Consider the following 22189-nt stretch of genomic DNA (forward strand, 5'->3'; position numbering starts at 1 on the left):
CTACGCACATGGCACAAGTACACATTGCTGGAAGCCGGGGCCACAACATATACTTGTGCCATGTGTGTAATGGCCTGTTCAAACTGGTGTCTGACCCACCCTAGCACATAAAGCCGGCTACCTATTGGGATAAAATTTGGTGATAATGTTCTTTTGGAAAATTGTTATAAAAAAAGGATATTGCACACAGTTTAGTGCACACTTTCAGTTGCCTGCTGGTCAGTGCACATTGTACTAAATGAAGGCTATTTTTTGCTTTATGTTGAGTAAAAAATAAATTTTTCTTTACACAAGAAACCAATGTGTGGTGTGTATTTTTTACTTTCCTTGCAATACTGGTACTGTAGCACTTTAACGATGGCTTTGCAGGTCTCCGGAATGAGGACGCCCAAGGACTGAGGTGAGATGAGATGAGTGTCCCAAATTTCAGGTCTTCAAATGACCTTCCTGTAGCCAGGTACCTCAGGGTAGCCACCAGTCTCTCTTCAGCAGCCCTCCGCCACCTTGTGTCCTGTCTCTGGATGTGGGGGGTCACCAGATGCAGCAACTACCTGCACATGGGCGTCACCCATGTACAGGTAGTTCCGATAGTCATCCGAATTGTTCTCCTTGATCTCCATCAGCAGGGACATGTGAGAGTGGGTATCCCTTTGTAGAAGCCACTCCTTGGTCCAGCATGCTCTCGTCCTTCTTCGCTGGGCCCTCTTCCTAATCTCTTGGACCCCAGCTTCAGCGACCAAAACTCTATACCGATAGGGATACATCAGTACAGAATTCAGGAACAAGATAGAATGCAGTGTCGAAGCTGGATTATTGGCAAGATCAGTTTAAAATTGAATCGCAGCGATACCATCTTGCGACTGGCCGCAAGACGCCATTTTGCGAAATGGCCACCTAAGCGCCATTTTAGATAAACTCACATTTTAGTACATGTGGCGATAATACCATTAGCATCATGCGAATGCTTTTGTGACCATTACCATAGGTGACGGCGATTCACTAAAAGCCTATTTCATTACTTTACGTATTATAAAGGATATATTCCAGAAATGGCTTTACAGTATTGCATTAAGCAAGTGGCCAGGTGACAACTGGCTTGTGTAGATAAGCTTCCTGCATAGTGTTTGTTCACTACGGGTGGTCTGGCTAGAATAAATAAGCAGGCTTCCTGCAATGACATGATTTCGGGGGCTGGAGTGTCACCTTGGGTCTGTCTCTAGTAGTTGGGATATTTTGCATTTTCACACAAGAGACCGACAGAGGTATATTTCCTTTGTACACAGGAAAGGTGGGAGGGCCTGTTGACAGGACATGTAGAACTATCTGGCCCAGCATGCTAAAATGTTAGAGACAAATGCACTCATCTTCATACACACATTAAGTTTGTATTTCCATCAAACCCCGAATACTCACACATTTCATATTCACACATAAGGTTCCATAAGCATCAAAATGTATGATTTAAGTTGGTTATTTTAGGTTAAATGCTGAGAAATAAAGGTTTTTGATAACTTAGGTTATTATATATGACAAGTAAGTTGTGTTTGGTCTTGTTCTGATGCGTACGCTTTTTACAGCATTCCGGTATTATCGGTGGAGAGATCGCATCATGCAAACTCAAGTTATGGATCGCAGAACCTACAAGCAACAAAATGTTTAACTGTTGGAATGTACAGGAGGCGTTACTAGAAAGATTCCCCTGCTGTTAGAGGCAGGGAGAGTCTATTTGAACCAGCCTGTTAAATGTGCTGTAACATATGCTTCTCCTCTGGGAACCAATGACATCAGCAAGAAATTTCCCCATTGTCCTGTTTTAGTCTGAGGGGGATAAATATGTGTGCCCGGATACTGTTTTTTTAGTCCATTCTGAATGCTGTATGAACTGAAGGTCTCTTACTGATGTCTATCTCCGGGCCCGGAAGCGCAGCGTATGTATACTGTACTTGGGGTCTGTATAATTTCCCTTTTGCGCCTAAAGTGTCTCTCTCTCTCTGCATGTGCCTCTCTCTCTGTGCGTGTGCTGAGTGTTTCTCTCTGTCTCTCTCATTGTATTTATTTGCGCTTATTATACACAGATCATAGCGTGTAACTGACTGTACTTTTACTTGAATAATACTTTGTGCTTCGGAACCACATGTTCTGAGTCTGGAGTCTCTATTTATTGTATGACTGCACACGCAAATTAGCGTCATCCTTAGATGGTTTATAGGAAGGATTTTAGAAGGTACAGGCAGGGGTATATAGAGGTTCATTTTAAAATCAACAGCAGGTAGGAAGCACACACTTGCATGTAGCATAAACTTTGTAAAAGGCAAGCCAAATACAAAGAGCACAGTAGCAATGTACAGGATTCAGCAGGAATACACCTAGCCTCATCTAGTAGCAGAGCAGAATGTACACAGAGTTTAAAGGGTGCCTGCTTTTTATACTCCCTAGATAGCCCCTCCCATTGTTATGGCTATTTAAATTTCCCGCCAATAGTCAAGAGCCTGTTATTTATTTTTTTTAAACTCACGATTTGTTATGGCCAATCTCACGATGCGTATGATCCGATAGATCGTGAGATCATAAAACAGATTGGGTGTCTTTTTTCCAAAATCATGATCATGACAGCAAGGGAGCTCCCGTGAAAGTTCATGAGGAAATTGGACAAGAAATCAAATCGTGAGCACATCGGTATGTGTGTGGGCACCTTTAGTGTCTGTCCTGTCTGTGTTTCATATCTTTAGTGTCTGCCAGTTTTCTGTGATCTATATCCTGCATCTACCAGTTTTCTGTGTTCTATATCCTTAGTGTCTGTCTGTCATGTCTGTGTTCCATACCATGTCTGTACTAACTACATTCCCCGAGTCCCTGGCTCATGCAGCTGGTACTTAGAGGTCCCTTGATGGGACAATTAAATGTGTTCTGCGGCAGGTTGGCAGTTTTGCAGTGGGCCCCTAGAATTGTATTCCCTTAGACTGAAACATGAAGTGCCCACCGACACTGTGTACAGGAATGTGCTATTGGCTGCATGTGTTCCCGGAGCTGCACGGTAGCACTGTGTCAGTATTGTGTCTGTGAGTGAGAAAGAGCAGTGATGTCTGTATGCAGACGCCAATCAATAAAAACAAAGATTCTTCAGGCTTACAGATCTCTGTCATCGGGTACAGATGTGTCCTTGCTCTCCTTGCCTCATACATGCGTCTTAGTTGTGGCGGAATATACCGTGCATCGGCGCGGTAAGACGCAAGATGATCCACAGCATGCAATACACAGCTTCAAAGCGGAGTGGCCAGCGCTCCACTGATAAATCTACAGAACTTAATACAATAGCAGTGGATGGAGATTGCATTAAGTAGGCAGGCCAATCATATACAGTGTAGAAAAAATACAGTATGCAAATGTCAAAGCCACAGGAAATTACTTGGGCAGGAGTTCCTGTGGCAAAGTTGCACAACTGACTCCTAATAAGCTGCAAACAAGACCTGGTGTTGGGTCCCCCCCAAAAGCATAACCAACACTGGACCTCTGAGCTCGTTCTGGAACAGGAAAATAGGGTGAAAAACCAAAGTGGGGTTCCCCCTTATTTTCCTATAATCAGCACCGGACTACTCCACCAGCCTGGGGTTCCTCGGAAAGTGTGAAACCCCCCACAAAAAATGGAGTCCCCCATCTGGAGGATATCCCAGGGCTAGGGTGATGCTTGGAGCTCTTCCACCGCATAAGCGGCCTGTGACTATTTATCCCATTCTAGTCCTGGATAATAGGGGAAAAAATGAGCAGGGTGCCACAGTAATTCCAGTAACAGTGTTGGGAAAGCTGTGACACTCAATAAAGAAGTTACTCAAGTAGGGAGTGCCAGATAACTCAAACAATGCTTCTCTACTCGTCCATATGCAGAAACAACCAACAATATAAAAGATTAGAAGAACTGAGGAACAGTGTGCCAGATTCAAAGTTGTTAGCTATGCCAATATTTACGCAGTTGGCTGATGTTTTTATTACAGTGTATGTATCTAAGTCACACGGCATACATGCATACGGATGCATCTGCGATGTCGCTAGCAGAGAGAATTTAGATCCAGAGTGATTGGTACCATTTGTGGGTGGTAATGGAAGGATGGTTAGCAAAATGGGGCATGTCAGGACCATTTTATAGGTGTGTCCAATTCACCAACTGCGTCATTGTACACACTTTCACTAGTGCTCTTAGTTTCGTCAGTCATTCTGAGTACCATAGGGTTACTCAGAAGGCCGATGATTGTCTGATCTGCGACCAATGCTGCATCTTTGTATGCAGATACTGCTACTTTTGTATGCAGCTACTTGGATTTGCAAAGGTGCCAGTGGGCATCTCAGTTCATATCCCAGCGGCTGCGACATTGCATATTAACTTACAGTATCTGCATAAAAATATGCAGTCATGAGAGATTAGCGTATAACATGGATCAGGCAGCAACCTCTCACTGTTGTATTGCAAGCCAGTGTAAACTGTTACACGTCTGTTGCATTTCTTACAGAATAGCTAGTCACACTCCACAAAAGCCTAACTAACACACCATGAAGACAGATAGTGTCTGGTATAAATTAAATCACATGAAACTTATCCAAATAGATTGACTTTTTTCTGCAAAACATAGTCTCCCAACAAAAAAGCTATTTAAAGGACACGATGAACATCCTACAAATACTAAATAAAGTCACTTGGAAAGAAAATTTCATCGAATGTACAAGTGATGTGAAATCATTATATACTTGTATTGCACATAATATAGGATGCCATGCAACACGACACTTTCTTTCCACCATGTCAGATCTCGCAAATAGCCAGATTAATTTCATTATGGATGGAATTGACTTTATCTTACACCATAACTATTTCTGGAACAGTGGTGACTTTTACAACCAGATCAAAAGAACCACAATGGGGACGCCATTCACAACATCATATTATAACTTGTTCGTTGCAAAATGGGAGGACAAAATTTGGACTCACAAACCATGCAATGAAAACCTGAAACATTGGCACAGATATATAGACGACGTCTTCTATATATGGGAAGGGTCCGAAGATCGACTGAACTACTTTATCCAATGTATAAACTGCAATAATTGTGTTCGTAACCAGTAAAGAAATGGTCGTCAGACACAAAAGGCCATTTTTTCTGTTTAAACTGCATAGCATGCAAAACCACAAAAAAAACTAATTCCTCTCCTATTAGAAAATGTCAATCAAATCAAACAAAAAAGGAATATGAATTGAGAGATCAGATATCCTGTGATTCAGAAGGAGTTATTTATGTTCTAGATCTACGGACATCAGTACGTTGGCCAAATTAAAAGAAAACTATAATTGGGGAGCATATATATATTTATTATCAAAAGAGGTCTCCAAATCCATAGTGTCTCCCAACACTACTCAGAAAACCACAAGAGATCCTTCCAGCCTGCGATTCATGGGAATACAAAAAAATTTAAGAGGAGGCAATCTGGCCTAGGACCTAATAAATTAAACCAAATGGATTTTTTATTTAAAACACACTAAAACTTCATGGTCTGAACATCACTATTGAACTTAATCCCTTTTTATAAGAAAAACTCTCTTATGGATATCTTTTTTATTTTTTCCATTTTGCATAAATATTTTGTTTCTTTATATAGATATTTATATTTTTAATCCCCTATTCTGCACTTAAAAGATTTTATCCTGTATTTTATTAATACACTTTTTATCATACACACACATAAAAAATGCAATACCTAATATTACCCATGAGGTTGCCACCAATCTTTACTACTTCCTGGAAAAGCATTTCCATTTTAAAAACAAAAACAATAAAGTTTTTTTTAGAAGTTATCCGGAATAAAAAGGAACCTCAGACAGTGTCCCTATCCTTGAAAAAGTGCTGAGTCACAAAACGCGTTGGTAGCTGACAAGTGGAGAAACCGGAAGTTCAGGCGCGTCATAGTGGAAGTGACCCGATGGATGCACGAAGAGACCAGCCTGGGAAAAGATTGCGCTGCACCTAAGGTATGAACTTAGGGACAGCTTTAGCTTAGGGTTCGATGCACATTGCCTGGATACCACAGCACCACTCCAAAAGGCTTTTTATTGGAATCCTGCAGAGGTAACTGGAACCGCAAATACTCCACAGAGACTATAAACAATGTTTTTATTGTGGCTTTTAAACTTCCATATGGTATTGCATGATACACTTTTTACATAAACATAGTGCTTTGTTTCTTTAATATTATAATTCTGAAAAACTCCAGAAAAGAAGCTTATCCACTAGCGCAGTTACGATTTTTCTTTTTCTTTTTATGATTAGAATGTTGACAAAACAATCCTGGTGGTCCAGCTGTGACTTACTGCTGTAGCTGCTGGACCCGCCAAACAAGGTGTCTTCCAGGTCCTTCATTATTAACGCCAACATGCATGTGATGAGTGGCAGGATGCATCGCATGCAAAATGCGATGCTTAATGCATCCTGCCCAATAAATCATTCATCACTTTATACATTAAAATCTAGTTTGCTGATGAATCTAAAAATATATGTTAGAAGTGTAGGTTGGGCCTGAGAAGTTATTAGACACCACAACACAAATAGTTACCAGCAAGATAACTACTTTTAAATACTAATAGGGCCAAAAGTAATAGCCCACGATTTGCAGGAGTCAGTGAGACTAAAGTTATTTAAAGCTGCAATTAGTTTTGTCCCATAGTCTATTTTATTCCTTGAAACAATTATATATATAAACCACCATTGAAAGGTATAATATAGACATCAGATGGGCAGGGCTGCTGTTTAGCTAAGCTTTGCACTGGTCCTGTGATTTTACTTTCAGTAGCTATTTAGGAATCCTAATTGTGTAAGCAAGTGGTGAAATTCTTATACCAATATCCTATTGAGGTATACAATCGGGAAGCCGACTGCCTTAGTACCGGCAGCCAGCTTCCCGACTGTCATTTCCCGGCGAGGGTGAAATGCCGTGCGTCTAGATGTAGACGCCTGACATTTCCCCGACGCCGGGAGACCGGCGCCCGGCATCCCGATCGAAGGGATGCTGGGAACCGTGAGCGGACAGCCGCGGGGGAGAGGGTTAGGTTTAGGGCACCCAGGGGGGACTTAGGGTTAGGCACCCCACCGGGAGGGTTAGGCTAGGGGGAGGGAGGGTTAGGCACCCCCCCGAGGGACTTAGGTTTAGGCAGCGGGGAAGGGGGGGGGATTAGGGTTAGGCACTTAGAGGGGAGGTTAGGGTTAGGCACCCCTAAGGAGGGTTAGGTTAGTCAATACTGACCTATCTACGATCAGGATTTCCAGCGCTGTCGGGTTTCCGCTGCCGGGAACTCTGCTGTGGTCGGCCAGGCACTGCCGGGAATCGAACTGCCGGTCATCCGGTGGTATTTCATACTGATTCCCCTATTGAGCACACACAGGGGGCCCCTCCTCTCTCCCTGGTGGCCGGCCACAGTAGCATCAGTAGACTCTGGGCACTGGAGTGTGCCCAGAGTCTACTGCGCATGCACAGATCGCCGGGGGAATGGCACTTTATAGTTTAATGAGGAATTTATCCTATCTGCATTTTTATAGCTTTTCATGGTCTTATATATGTGCTAATAGCTGTATATTTGTATGTTTATTCTTATGTTTCAAGTATTTTTTATACTTACCAGCGTATGATTAATGATGTTTCCTAATTTTTTTTTTACATGTATTTTATTAATATGAGTAGGACCACCAATGTTTACTTCACACTGTTGAGGGGTCCGTAACTTTGTATTTGCATCGGTTGTCTCTTATACAAAACAAAAACAAAGCATGTATGTGTCTCCATGGTTCTCGTGTGACTACATACGGGTGCGCGGTCCACTGGCCTTACCCGGACCCAGTGATTGTGCTGCTCCATTTCACCCGCGGGTGTTACTTCTGGTCCGGCGGGGCTGGGCTGTCTCTCGCTGCCTGGGGCGAGCCAGGGACTGTGGATGGCCAGTTATTGGTGTGTGGTACTGTGACGTCATTTCAGGTGAGCACACCCAGGTTTTTTAGGTATTTAAGCTGGATTGTGGTTAGAGCGGATGCTGCCACTTGAGAAAGGGTCTATACCGACACAGAGCTTGGCACAACATGTAAAAATTCCATACTTATGGCTTTGAATATCTGAAGATAAGTATGCTGACATGTTACCCTGACAACTTGTTTTTTTTAATGGCACATTAAATAGTTATATGTTTTTACATTGAATTGGAGTGCTTTTTTTCCCCTCTTTTGGAAACACTGAGGATTGTGTATGTATGTATGTATTATATATCCTTGCACCCGGCAAATTGTGATAGGTGTGTGCGGTTCTCCATAGAGACAAATATGTATGTAAATATATCAGCAATGGGGCTATTGTAATGACATTTTCACCAAATGTCAGCAACAACCCATGCGATCCACATATGCAAAGAGATCAAAACATAGATGTGTTATGTGTAATAATGTGAAATAACACAGGGAAAAAGTATTGAACACATGAAGAAAGGGAGGTGCAAAAAGGCATGGTGTGAGGTTCTGGTTTTGTTGTGGATCTGGGGTGGTGATAGGAGCAGACACAGAAGCAGATTTAAATGAAAATGTGGAACTATTAATGAGTGGTTTAGTAGACATGGAAATGGCAAAAGAAAAGGTCCAGGTATAGCACAGAAGTGCACTTGGGATCTGTAGTGAAGCAAATGGGAGAATGTCAAGATAGTGACAGGCAGGAACAGTCCAGTATGCAGGTGTGGTGAGGCTGAATGAATTACAGGCTGAGGTGAATAATGTCCAGAGGAAATGTAAATGGAGGCAGGGTGCAGGGTACAGTACAGCTGACACAGGTTCTCAGGCAAGGGGAAGGTAATGGAGGGTGCAGGGTAGTCCAGCGGGGTTGGAGCAGACAAGCAGGCAGGCAGGTAGCGAATCACAGGAAAACAGGTGGTGAGTACAGGGAACTCTCTCTCAGCTAAGCTGAGAAACACATTGCACTGGCAATGAAGTGAAGCTCTGAACCTCCCTAAATACCAAGTGCTGTGCTGTGACTGGCCAGAGAGAGCATGTGACAAACCAGGATTGGACGATTAGGTCACATGACCGGAGGCAAGATGGCGGCGCCCATGCCGAAGCGCAACGGAAGCACCACCAGGCCTCACCAGCCCAAAATGACAAAATGCCCGCACAGAAACACGCACAGCCAATGCCCCTCGCCAAACACCAGCGCCAGACGCCCCCCCGCCATAGTGACCTCACAGGTAATACCCGTCGACCACCATGCCGAGAAACTCTGGTCGTGACAGTACCCCCCCCCCCTTATGGGTGGCCTCAGGACACTCACCAGGCTTTTCCGGATGAGCAGCATGGAACCTCCTGACCAGGGCAGGGTGCATGGATGTCTCAGGCATCGGTCCAACAGCGTTCTTCCGGGCCGTAGCCCTTCCAATCCAGAAGATATTGTAATCATCCTCTGCGGATCTGGGAATCCAGGACTTGGGAGACCTCGTACTCCACGCCTCTCTCAGTCTGGATGTGTGGGGGAACAGGAAGGACCTTGCGAAATTTATTCAGGATTAGGGGTTTTAGGAGGGAGATATGGAATGAGATGGGAATTTTCAGGTAAGCAGGCAACTGAAGGCGATAAGCCACAGGGTTAATTATTTGCGTAATGGAGAAGGGGCCGATGAAACGGGGAGCAAACTTCATTGAAGGTACTCTAAGGTGGACAACCAGATCTGGTCCCCAACTTGCATGCATGGCACCTTCCTACGTCTCTTATCTGCCTGAAGTTTGTAGTGAGAGGACGCCTTCTCCATATCAGTACGCACTTGGATCCATATGGATACAAATCTCCGTACAGTATCCTCCATGGCTGGCACATCAAAGACAGGTAGACTTTGATATTCAGGAATCCGAGGGTGAAGACCGTAGACAATTTGGAACAGAGTTTGGTTGGTAGCAGAATGATAGGAAGAATTGTGTGCGAATTCCGCCCATGGCAGTAGTTCAGACCAATTGTCTTGGGATGAAGACATGAAGATCCTTAGGAAGGTCTCAAGGTCTTGGTTAACCCTCTCGGTGGATCCATTGCTTTGGGGGTGGTAGGCCGTGGAGAAGTTTATCTTCACTTGCAGAACGGAACATAGAGATCTCCAGAAATTTGCGACAAATTGCACACCACGATCAGAAACTATTTTGGTAGGAAGGCCATGGTAACAAAATATGTGTTGGATGAACAAATGAGCCAAGTCAGGAGCAGAAGGTAGTTTCTTTAGAGGGACATAATGGACCATCTTGGAAAATCGGTCCACAACAAACCAGATGGTGGTGTAGCCCTGAGAGCTTGGCAAATCCGTTACGAAGTCCATGGATAGATGCGTCCATGGACGTGATGGAATAGGTAGGGGCATCAATTCACCAGCTGGGGCTTGACGCGAAGATTTATGCTGAGCACACAAGGGGCATGAAGAAATTAATTCCAACACATCAGCCTTCATGGACGGCCACCAGTAACTTCTTTTTAAAAGTTCCACAGTTTTCAGAGTATCTGAGTGACCTGCAAAGCGAGAGGAATGAGCCCAGGTGAGGAGCTGCTTCCTTAACTCTGGGGCCACAAAGGACTTCCCAGTAGGAGGCTGTAGTTATACGGTGGCAAACACTCTTGATTCCAGATTCCAACACAGGAGCACTACGCATGGTCTCTGAATGGTCATTACAGAGGAGAGATCTAGATAGGGCATCTGCCTTTTGATTGAGAGCTCCAGATCGGAAAGTCAGGGTGAACTGGAAACTAGCAAAAAATATCGCCCACCGGGCCAGACGAGGACTCTCACACTGAATATTCTTGAGGAAGAGGAGGTTCCGATGGTCACTGAAGGGAAATTTAGCCCCTTCCAGTAGATATCTCCACTCCTTCAGCGCCAAGTTCACTGCCAAGAGTTCTTGTTCACCTATAGCATGATTTCTTTCGGCAGGAGAGAATTTCTTGGAGAAGAACCCACAAGGATGAACTCTGTTATCTTCATAACGCTGGGCTAGGACCGCTCCCACTGCCTCTGATAAGGCATCAACCTCTAATAAAAAAGGTCTGTCCAGGTCTGGTTGTCTTAGGACTGGGGCTGTGATAAAGGCTTGTTTCAAAAGATAAATACAGGAAAAAGAAAGAGAAAAGCGCTCCGTGGTAAGGGAGTATTAAGGTATAAGGGTATGTATATGAATCTATCAAGAATCTAATTTTTTATATATTAATGGTGGTAATGTTCTATGTGTAGTCTCGTATGTAAATAAATGGATTGGAACCGGTGGGCAATAACTTGAGGCTGGAAGTTGAGGATAAACAGGGAATTATTCAAAGGTGAAAACACACAAAGTCTTATGTGATTGAAACAGTCAGTCCATCTGGCTGTAGCAGGTAGGCAAAAACTGTCGGCTGGATGTTATAGGACCAAAAAAATGATGTGATAGTGGCCTTTGTTGTATGCTGGGAAATGGGGCCAGGTATTCTTGTAACCCAAATATGTTAAATATCAGTATAACAGACTAATCCCGGTGGACAAAAACTGTAGGCTGGGTGTTGCAATGGAACTGTATGCTGTAGGTGCCTCCTCCTCTGTAAGCAACGCCACCTCAAGAATAAGGAAACGCAGTATCAGGAAGACTTGCGACTCTCTATTGTGGTGATAGGTAAGTGGAAACTTACTTACCCAACGTGGATGTCTGCTGGTCTGTCTCCTCCTGCGTCCCGATCAGTTAGGTGCGTGTGAGTGAGGGGCCCATATCATATAGCACACAGATTAACCATATAAGATTAGGAATAATTAATTTATTGGGTTTAAAAGATTGTAGTAAAACGACTACCACACAATTATATGGTGTCAAATATCATAAGTCTATAAAAGTGTCAGTATTGTCCCAACGCATTTCATCCCTATTTCGGACTTCTTCAAGGGCAAATGGTTGTGTCTGTGTCCTTACCGTCTATTTATAGGTAATTAATCCTTTCAACATAGTCCAAAATGCGGTCTAAAGCCGCACTTCCGGGTTCTGTGACGTGCGCATGCGCACATGGCGCGTGCATTGGTGCACGGTTGGAAGTTCAGTAGCAAGTTGATGTCCCCTCCTCTGTGTATCACCGATGTTGCATACAGTATAGTCTGACCTTGAGGCATAGCTCTCTGTAGTCTGTCTGCAGTATTGGCGGCAGCCATCTTTGGCATGTTTAATTAGATTTGAAAATCCATATGCTATGGTTGTTATAAGCCCTCTGCACCGATCGGAGTGGGCTAATCTAGGAGGAGGTATCCATGTGTAATAATTTAAATACAATTGATCTTATGAATAGATTAAAAGGTAAAAGTCATATAAAAAAGGGGAAATAGATATAGATAGATGCAATGGAAATGCCCTACTTTATAAAATGAAATGAAGTATAACAGAGATGTGTCTATGTTTATAAATAAATAAATAAATAAAGACTGCCTATTGGTTGTTAACATCGTTGATGTAATCATCAGAATGAATTATGTCCAGCGCACAATGTACACTCTATACATCAATCAAGGGAGCTGATTTAGATCCAGTCCTATATATAATATATTAGCTGCATGGCTAAAAAGTAAATAAAAGACGAATAGAATCTAAAATCAACAAAATTATTAAAACCTAATAAAACCCATTAAAACCTAATAGATGATTTAAAATGCCAGACCTTAATGGGTAAAAATAGTAATTGAGATAAATACCAATGTGAATTTAAATAATTATATCTATAAAAATGATACACTGCATACATAAAATATTGATCAATGAATTAATTAGATAAATTAGTGGATATAAAAATTATAGTGTCACTACCTTCCTGATACTGCGTTTCCTTATTCTTGAGGTGGCGTTGCTTACAGAGGAGGAGGCACCTACATCATACAGTTCCATTGCAACACCCAGCCTACAGTTTTTGTCCACCGGGATTAGTCTGTTATACTGATATTTAACATATTTGGGTTACAAGAATACCTGGCCCCATTTCCCAGCATACAACAAAGGCCACTATCACATCATTTTTTTGGTCCTATAACATCCAGCCGACAGTTTTTGCCTACCTGCTACAGCCAGATGGACTGACGGTTTCAATCACATAAGACTTTGTGTGTTTTCACCTTTGAATAATTCCCTGTTTATCCTCAACTTCCAGCCTCAAGTTATTGCCCACCGGTTCCAATCCATTTATTTACATACGAGACTACACATAGAACATTACCACCATTAATATCTAAAAAATTAGATTCTTGATAGATTCATATACATACCCTTATACCTTAATACTCCCTTACCACGGAGCGCTTTTCTCTTTCTTTTTCCTGTATTTATTGTTATTAGGGAAGGTTAGGACACTTCCCGAGTAAGCAGCTAGTGGTAATATCGCCCCTTTTCTGTGAGCACTGACTACTATTTCTTTTGTGTTTTACTATTTGTTTCAAAAGATGGAAGGCTGTCTCCGCTTCGGGTGACCATAGAGCAGGATTAGCACCTTTATGTGTCAGAGCTGTAATGGGAGCCATCAGTGATGAAAATCCCTTGATGAAACGTCTGTAGTAGTTGGCAAATCCGAGTAGTCTCTGGATGGCTTTCAAGGTTTGAGGTCGGGACCAATCCAGGATCGCTTGCACTTTTTTGGGATCCACTTCTAGGCTGGAGCCGGAAATGACATAACCAAGAAATGGCACACTGGGTACACTAAAGACACATTTCTCCAGTTTGCAATAGAGGTGATTCTTTCTCAGACGAGACAGCACTTCCTTCACATGTTTATGATGTTCCTCTGGAGAAGACGAAAAAATCAATATATCGTCCAGATAGACAACAACTATAGTTAACAAAGCCCTGAAAGACAGCAGAAGCATTGCACAGGCTGAAAGGCATTACAAGGTATTCAAAATGTCCATCTCTGGTATTAAAAGCGGTTTTCCACTCGTCACCTGAGCAATTGTAGCCTCCTCTCAGATCTAACTTGGAAAATATGATGGACCCTTTGACTCTGTTGAATAATTCTGATTAGTGGAAGTGGATATCGATTCTTGACAGTTATATTGTTCAGGCCTCGGTAGTCTATACAAGGTCGTAAGCCACCGTCCTTCTTGGCAACGAAAAAGAATCCAGCTCCGGCAGGAGAGAGATATAGGGGCGAATAAATCCTCTCCCCAAATTTCCTGGATGTATTCAGACATCGCTTTGGTCTCAGGCAAGGACAGAGGGTAGGTGCGACCACGAGGTAGCATCTTGTCGGGTAACAGATCAATTGGGCAATCCTATTCTCTATGAGGAGGTAAGATATTTGCTTGTTGTTCAGAAAAAACGTCAGTAACATTTGATACTCCTTGGGAATTGCTGGAGATACTAATGGTCGTATCTTGGGAAGACAGGTTTCTGACAGTCAACTCCCCATGAAAGGATTTGCATCGAGCACCAGTCGATCCTGGGATTGTGCTGGCATAACTAGGGTAGCTCTAAAATGATTTCTTGGAAGGCCTCAGGTATCACTAAGAATTTTAGAGACTCAGAATGGAGTGCCCCAATATGGACCAGTACTGGTTGAGTTTCCTTGGTGACAACTCCATTAGCCAGAGGACGTCCATCTACAGGGGTCAGGGAAATCGCATGATCAAGGGATGAACAAGGAATCTGTAGCTTGTTAACTAAGCTCGAGGTCATAAAATTTCCGGCTGCTCCAGAATCTAGTAGAGCAGTAACGAAGACAGGTTGTGACTTGAGATCTATGGCTACGATCAATACGAAATCTTTAGAATTTGGGGACGGGCTCATAACTCCTAGCTTGATGTCCCCAGTGTCAGTTAGGAGCGGGCGTTTCCCGATTTTCAGGAACAGGAGGTCACCAGGTGACCCGATTCTCCACAGTATAGGCAGAGGTTTTTAATATTCTCTGACATTCTTCATTGGAGAGATGGGTATGATTCACCTGCATTGGCTCTTCATCTGTAGAAGGAGGGTTTGGATGGGTAGTAGAAAGAGGAGTAGATGACCTTTGCCGGTCAGTTCTGTGCTTTTCAGCCTGAAGTTCTCTGAAGCGTAGGTCAATCTTATTACAGAGGGAAATCATATCGTTTAGGTTAACAGGTAGGTCACGGGTGACCAAATCATCCTTTAGTCAATCAGAAAGCCCATGCCAAAAAGCTGAGGTAAGGGCTTCCTCATTCCACTTGAGTTCGGATGATAAAATCTGAAACTGTACGGCATATTGACTGACAGGACAAGTTCCTAGTTTCAGTGTCACAATACTAGATGAGGCTGATGCAGTTCGTCCAGGCTCATCAAAAATCCTCCTAAATGATGTCACAAAGTCAGTGTAGTTATCCAGCAGAGAATCTGAATGCTCCCAGAGTGGGGAAGTCCAATCCAAGGCTGAGCCGGACAACAGGGACACAATGTATTCCACTTTAGTTCTTGCAGTGGAAAAATGATCAGGCTGTAAGGAGAAATGTATATCGCACTGATTCAGGAACCCGCGACAGAGTTTAGGGTTGCTATCGAATTTGCTTGGCATAGGGAGGTGTAAGCGAGGGGATGCCCTGCTTCCTGTATTACCCATCATAGAAGCGGGTGTAGTTGCTGTTACCCCAGAAGTATATAAGGAGGTTTGCAGATTATCCTGTCGTTTAGACATTTCTTGCAAAAACTGAGCCATTTGGTGTTGCATGGTTTCCAGGTTTTCCAGACGGCCAGCAATGCACCAAAATAAATCTACTCCAGACTCCTGTTCCGTGGCTGGATCCATGGGGCCAGTGCAAACTGTGAGGTTCTGGTTTTGTTGTGGACCCGGGGTGGTGATAGGAGCAGACACAGAAGCAGAATTAAATGAAAATGTGGAACTTTTAATGAGTGGTTTAGTAGACATGGAAATGGCAAAAGAAAAAGTCCAGGTATAGTACTGAAGTGCACTGTAGTGAAGCAAATGGGAGAATGTCCAGATAGTGACAGGCAGGAACAGTCCAGTATGCAGGTGTGGTGAGGCTGAAATGAATTGCAGGCTGAGGTGAATTGCAGGCTGAGGTGAATAATGTCCAGAGGAAATGTAAATGGAGGCAGGGTGCAGGGTACAGCTGACACAGGTTCTCAGGCAAGGGGAAGGTAATGGAGGGTGCAGGGTAGTCCAGTGGGGTTGGAGCAGACAAGCAGGCAGGCAGGTAGCGTATCACAGGAAAACAGGTGGTGAGCACAGGAACTCTCTCTCAGCTAAGCTGAGAAACACGTTGCACTGGCAATGAAGTGAGGCTCTGAACCTCCCTAAATACCAAGTGGTGTGACTGGCCAGAGAGAGCATGTGACAAACCAGGATTGGACGATTAGGTCACATGACCGGAGGCAAGATAGCGGCACCCATGCCGAAGCGGAACGGAAGCACCACCGGGCCTCACCAGCCCAAAATGACAACATGCCCGCACAGAACCACGCACAGCCAATGCCCCTCGCCAAACACCAGCACCACCGCCAGACACCCACCGCCATAGTGACCTCACAGGTAATACCCGTCGACCACAATGCCGAGAAACTCTGGTCATGACACAGGGAAAGCCAAGATACCATCTGAAATCTATTCTGTAATTAGATGCAATCCTGCCCCTTGTCAATGCAAATTAATATAAGCTAGTTCAGTCCCAAACTAATGGCCTATAAAAAGTGTCTCATTACCAAGGTGTCACACAAGAAACATCTCATAATGGGTAAAAGCAAAGAGCTCTCTCAAGACCTTTGCAACCTTATTGTTGCAAACATACTGATGGCATTGGTTACAGTAGGATTTCTAAACTTCTGGATGTTCCAGTGAGCACTGTTGGGGCCATAATCCAGAAGTGGAAAGAACATAATTTCACCATAAACCGGCCATGACCAGGTGCTCCTCGCAAGATTTCAGACAGGAGTGAAAAGAATTATCAGAAGAGTTGTCCAAGAGACCAGGAGAGCTTCAGAAAGAGCTGGAATTAGCAGGTACAATTGTTTCAATGAAAACAAAAAGTATTGCACTCAACCGGCATGGCCTGTATGCACGCTCACCACGCAGGACTCTATTGCTAAAGAAAAAGCATGTTGAAGCTCATTTAAAGTTTGCTGCACAAAATTTGGACAAGCCTGTGAAACACTCTTTGGTTGCCATAATACACATGTTTGGAGGGGAAATGGCACTGCACATCACCCAAAAAACACCATACCAACAGAGAAGTTTGGAGGTGGGAACATCATGGTGTGGGGCTGTTTATCAGCAAACAGTACTGGCATACTTCATGTTTTTGAAGGAAGGATGAATGCAAAAATTCTTGATAAAAATCTGCTGCCATCTACCAGGATGAAATGAGGGTTGACATTTCAGCAAGACAATGATCCCAAACACACACTCAGCTGATTTCAGAGAAAGAAAATAAAGCTGCTAGAATGGCTCAGCCAATCACCTGACTTGAATCCAATTGAAAATCTATGGAAAGAACTAAAGATCAGAGGCCCTGATTCAGAGCCGGACACTCTGAATCAGGACCAGCCTTCTGAATTTAAGAGCGGCCTCCTGGCCGCTCACATAGCTGTGGGTGGCCATAGCTGTGGGTGGCCATTTTGGCCATAGCGAGTGGTCAAAATGATGGTCGCGATGGTCCTGACGATAGGGTCTCATTGCCGCAAGCCCTGGAGGGCATTTGGCTCTATCAGAGCCAAAAGCACTCCCACTGACATCACTTGTGATGTCAGTGGGGCCGGCCCCAGACGGTAGGCGTTCCCATGGAAACGCCTCTGTCTGGGCAGCCTCACCCCCGCAATGCCCACCAAAGGGGGCGTGCTGTCACTCACCATCGACAGCACACCCCCTTTGGTGCGAGACCCATAACGACGGCTTGGCCGTCGTTATTTGGGTCTCGCGCATGTGCACATACGGTGCAGCCTCCGTTGTGCGCATGCGCACTTGGCCAACATCGACCCACTTGCGAGCGCTCACGAGCGGGCCTGAATTAGGCCCAGAATTCATAGAAGAGATCCAGGGATCCTTCAAGATTTGAAGACTGTTTGTGTGGAAGAATGGGCCAAAATTTCACCTGAGCAATGCATGCGTCTTGAAGCGGTCATTACCAACAAAGGGTTTTGTACAAAGTATTAAATACACTTCAGTAAGCGTGGATAATATATCACGAATACCTGTGCTAGATGTATTGATTAATCTAAAGAGTGTATGATTGAACAAAGACCTGGCCCATAATAAAATATGCACTAGTACCAAGGTGACACAAAAAGTATTTATTGTAAATATAAATCAGGTATATGTTATGGAGCAGATAAAAATAGGTTCTCAGGATAGTCACAGTGCTAACCTTATCCCTAATGTACCTGCAGTGGTGTGGGGTATTGCGAAAGGAAATGAGGGAAAAAAAGTATGGAAATATATGGGATTAAGCTTTAACTTCTTGAACAGAAGGTGGGGAAATTGTCCAGGGGTAGTGTGTTGAGGCACTAATGCTATACTTTGATAAAATGGAAATAGCTGTCAATCACTGTATGTGCACCAATTCCTAATCAGAGGTAACTGTCTCAAATCGATGTGAAGATCTCGCAAAGTACAAATACAAATGTTCTGGGTGTTGCGCTCTGGAGGGGCGGCGTCCTGTGCCCTCCAGTCCGACAACTTACCCTATCCTCCTGATGCTTGCTTCTCTCTCTGTTGCGCGACTCCCGATTGATGGACGAGGTGCGCAATACCCCACACCACTGCAGGTACATTAGGGATAAGGTTAGCACTGTGACTAACCTGAGAACCTATTTTTATTGGCTCCATAACATATACCTGATTTATATTTACAATAAATACCTTTTGTATCACCTTGGTACTAGTGCATATTTCATTTTGGGCAAGGTCTTTGTTCAATCATGCACTGTTTATATTAATCAATACATCTAGCGCAGGTATTCGTGATATATTATCCATATTGTAAAATTAGGGGAACTGGGATAGACCCCTGGATACCAGCAGCTTATCACTAAAGTGAGCGCAGGTTCTCACAACCTCATTTCAATAAATGTGTTCAATACGTTTTCCCTGAGTCATTTCACATTATTACACATAACTTAATTTATGGACATTTATGGTTCGATTTCTTTGCATGTGTGGATTGCATGTTGCTGACATTTGGTGAAAACTTCATTACAATAGCCCCATTACAAATATATTTACTGAGAAAAATGTTGATGTGTTCAATACTTATTTTACCTGCTGTATATATTACACACATTGAAGTACCAAATGTCATGGAACATAGATGCCTAGTATCGTGTTGGACCCCCTCTAGCCCTGATATTTGTAAGTGCAGAATCTTGGGATGAAGTCCTTTTATGTAACAAAACGTGTATGGGCTGGGTTGATGTACCCATATCAGTGGAGTAACTAGGGCAGGGCAGCTGGGGCTCGTGCCCAGGGCGCCGTGGGACCGACGGTGAGGGGGGGGCCCCCACCGCCAGCCACGGTACAGGCCTGTTCTAGTTAGCCAGTGTAGTGAGAGTGGTCGCACTACACATTTACACACTCATCGCCGCCGGCGATGTGTGTGTTTCAGCAGGCAATGACTCTCATTAGCTGCTGCTGCACCCACTGCAAGAGCCGGGCTGGAGCTCACTCATGAGCTCCGCCTTCCGGCTCCTGGAGTGGGTGATGGGAGAGATGTCATGACGTCTCTCCCATAATGCAGAGCACGCTAGCCCAGGAGGACTGAGGTGCGGCGGTGGCGGGAGCAGGAGCCAGAGCGGGGATTCGGGTAAGTGTTTTTTTTTTCTTTTTTATTACGTGTGTATCTTACTCTGCACTATTGGGGGCACTGCATCGGGGGTGGGGACTACTACTCAGGGACTACTACTGGAGGCCTGCATAAGGGGGAGCACTACTGGGGGCACTGCATAGGGGGGACTGTATAAGAGGCACTGCATAAAGGTGCATATGGAATGGAAAGGAATGTTCAGTGATGAGAAAGGTGTGTCATGTTGACACACCCCATTTTAAGTGACCACGCCCCTTGTGCACGCACACATAAGGGGGGGGGCCTCCATTTTTCAATTTGCCCTGGGCTCCAAATACCCTATTTACGCCACTGCCCCATATAGTCAGTCCTTATTTGTATGTGACCTTAAGTTTTATTATAAAAGTTTTAAACCACCATTAAATGAGCACCCCTTCTTCGCTCTTCAATATTCTATAAAGGACACTAGAGGGGAGCAGCACTGGTTGCATATTAGAAAATATATATAAAATCACAAATGAACACACACGCACATTATATAAACACTATATATACACGGACTTGTCCTTATATTAAGGCTGAATTGAAAAAACACCATTCCGCAATTATAATTTTGTGAGGCATGGTGTTTGAGGGGCTACACATCATAAGTTTTTGGTTGTAGCTAGCAAGTTCAATTTCAATGCTCTTTGTCCCCATAGAACTGTCGCTTGGTGCTACATGCCAAATTTCAGGGCAAAAAAATAGAGAGAAATCTTGAATAATCTAAATTTGAAAATGCCATTGTTTTTCTTCCAGCCCTGATTAAGAAAAGTGTAAGTTTTGAGGTATTTTTGGGAAGGCATAACTTAGGGTAGAGGACTTGAGGGTTTATTTATTAAGCGTTCGGTTCTAAAACGAGGCCGATTGTCTTTGTGCCAGAAGGGCAATGCTTTTACTAGTCGTGTTTCGTTAGTAAAAGCATTGCCCTTTTAAATTTTGGGTATTCAGTGCCAGGTATTAGACCTGACTCTTAGTAAATAAGCCCCTAGAGGTTTGTTTTCTTAAATAGATCTTGTTTCAGTTTAGGGCCTTATGGGATTAAGGTTTTTGAGAATTTTTTTTTCAAATTTGGTAAAATATGCCCCTCTTTAAAGCTAGAGTATATCATAATGTTGCATAGGTCTTGTAGGGGGCTGACCTTCCCTGCAATAGGGTGGGTGTGAACACATGATCAATCCCATGTGCAATATTACCCTATCCATAGATAGAGGTAACTTGATGGTGGCTCCGCCAAGTTAATTCTAATTGGCTGTCCATAGTATAAATATTTTCTGCGGTCACACTAACTTTGTCTTGACAAAGCCTCCCAAGAGAGCCGAAATGCGTTTTCCTGAAACGAAGTGTGAGTCGACATTCTTTGTATACATCCAGAGGTATGTTTTTAAGAACCTATTCTTAATTGTTTGCTGAAAAAACCGGATTCCACTAATTTTTGCAAGGGTTTTTTCTAGTTTTATATTTTGATGTCTTTTAAAAAAACAACAACTTTTTTTATGCTGTATATTTTGAAGACTTATCTACATGTGGGATATTTTCTCTGTATAAATAAATCTTTTGGATCTACCATTGGAAGTTGCTTTCAGATGATTTAACTTGGGATTACATACGTGATATAGTTGAAGCTCTACAGTGAAAGAAACCTTTATGTGAAAGATCCACGCCATTGAAATTGTGAGTTCGGTACGCTGATTTAAGCCCCTATATATCAAAGATACCTGTATGTGATTTCTACTATTTACTATTGTGAGTAAATGGTACGCAGTGTTTCCTTCCATCTTTATTCCCACACACCCGATGAGGGACCACTCCCAAAGATACCTTTATAAGAAAAAAAACAGTGTTTCTCTTGTGAGTGGGGTACGCTCTGCAATTGGTGCAGGGATGTAGTCAGGAAGCCGGTGGTCTAAATCCCGACTGCCGACTTTCTAATCCTGGCGTGGTACTAATGACAGGCGTCGAAAACCTGACGCCTGTCATTAGACCTATGCCAGGAGCATGACACCCGGCTTACCGATCGTAGGTAAGCCGGGCGCGACCAGCTGGGGGGGGTTCGGGTGGGGTTAGGTTAGGGGGCATCCGGGGGGGGATTTAGGGTTAGGCACCCCCCCCGGGAGGTTAGGGTTAGGCTAGGGGAAGGGGGGGTTAGGGTTAGGCACCCTCGGGGGGGAGTTTAGGGTTAGGCACCCCCTGGGTGACTTAGGGTTAGGCTGCAAGGAATGGGGGGTTAGGCACCCCTAAGGGAGGGTTAGGGGGTAGAATAGGCTTAGATAATACTTACATTTTGACGTTCGGGATCTTCAACCTGGCCGGGTTTCCGCTAATCGGGATTTTAACCGCTGGCCATGAGGTAATACCTACTACATTCTTGGTGCAAGCTAC

This window comes from Taudactylus pleione, unplaced genomic scaffold, assembly GCF_031769625.1.
Source record: "Taudactylus pleione unplaced genomic scaffold, aTauple2 ptg000275l, whole genome shotgun sequence".
NCBI classification, from domain to species: domain Eukaryota; kingdom Metazoa; phylum Chordata; class Amphibia; order Anura; family Myobatrachidae; genus Taudactylus; species Taudactylus pleione.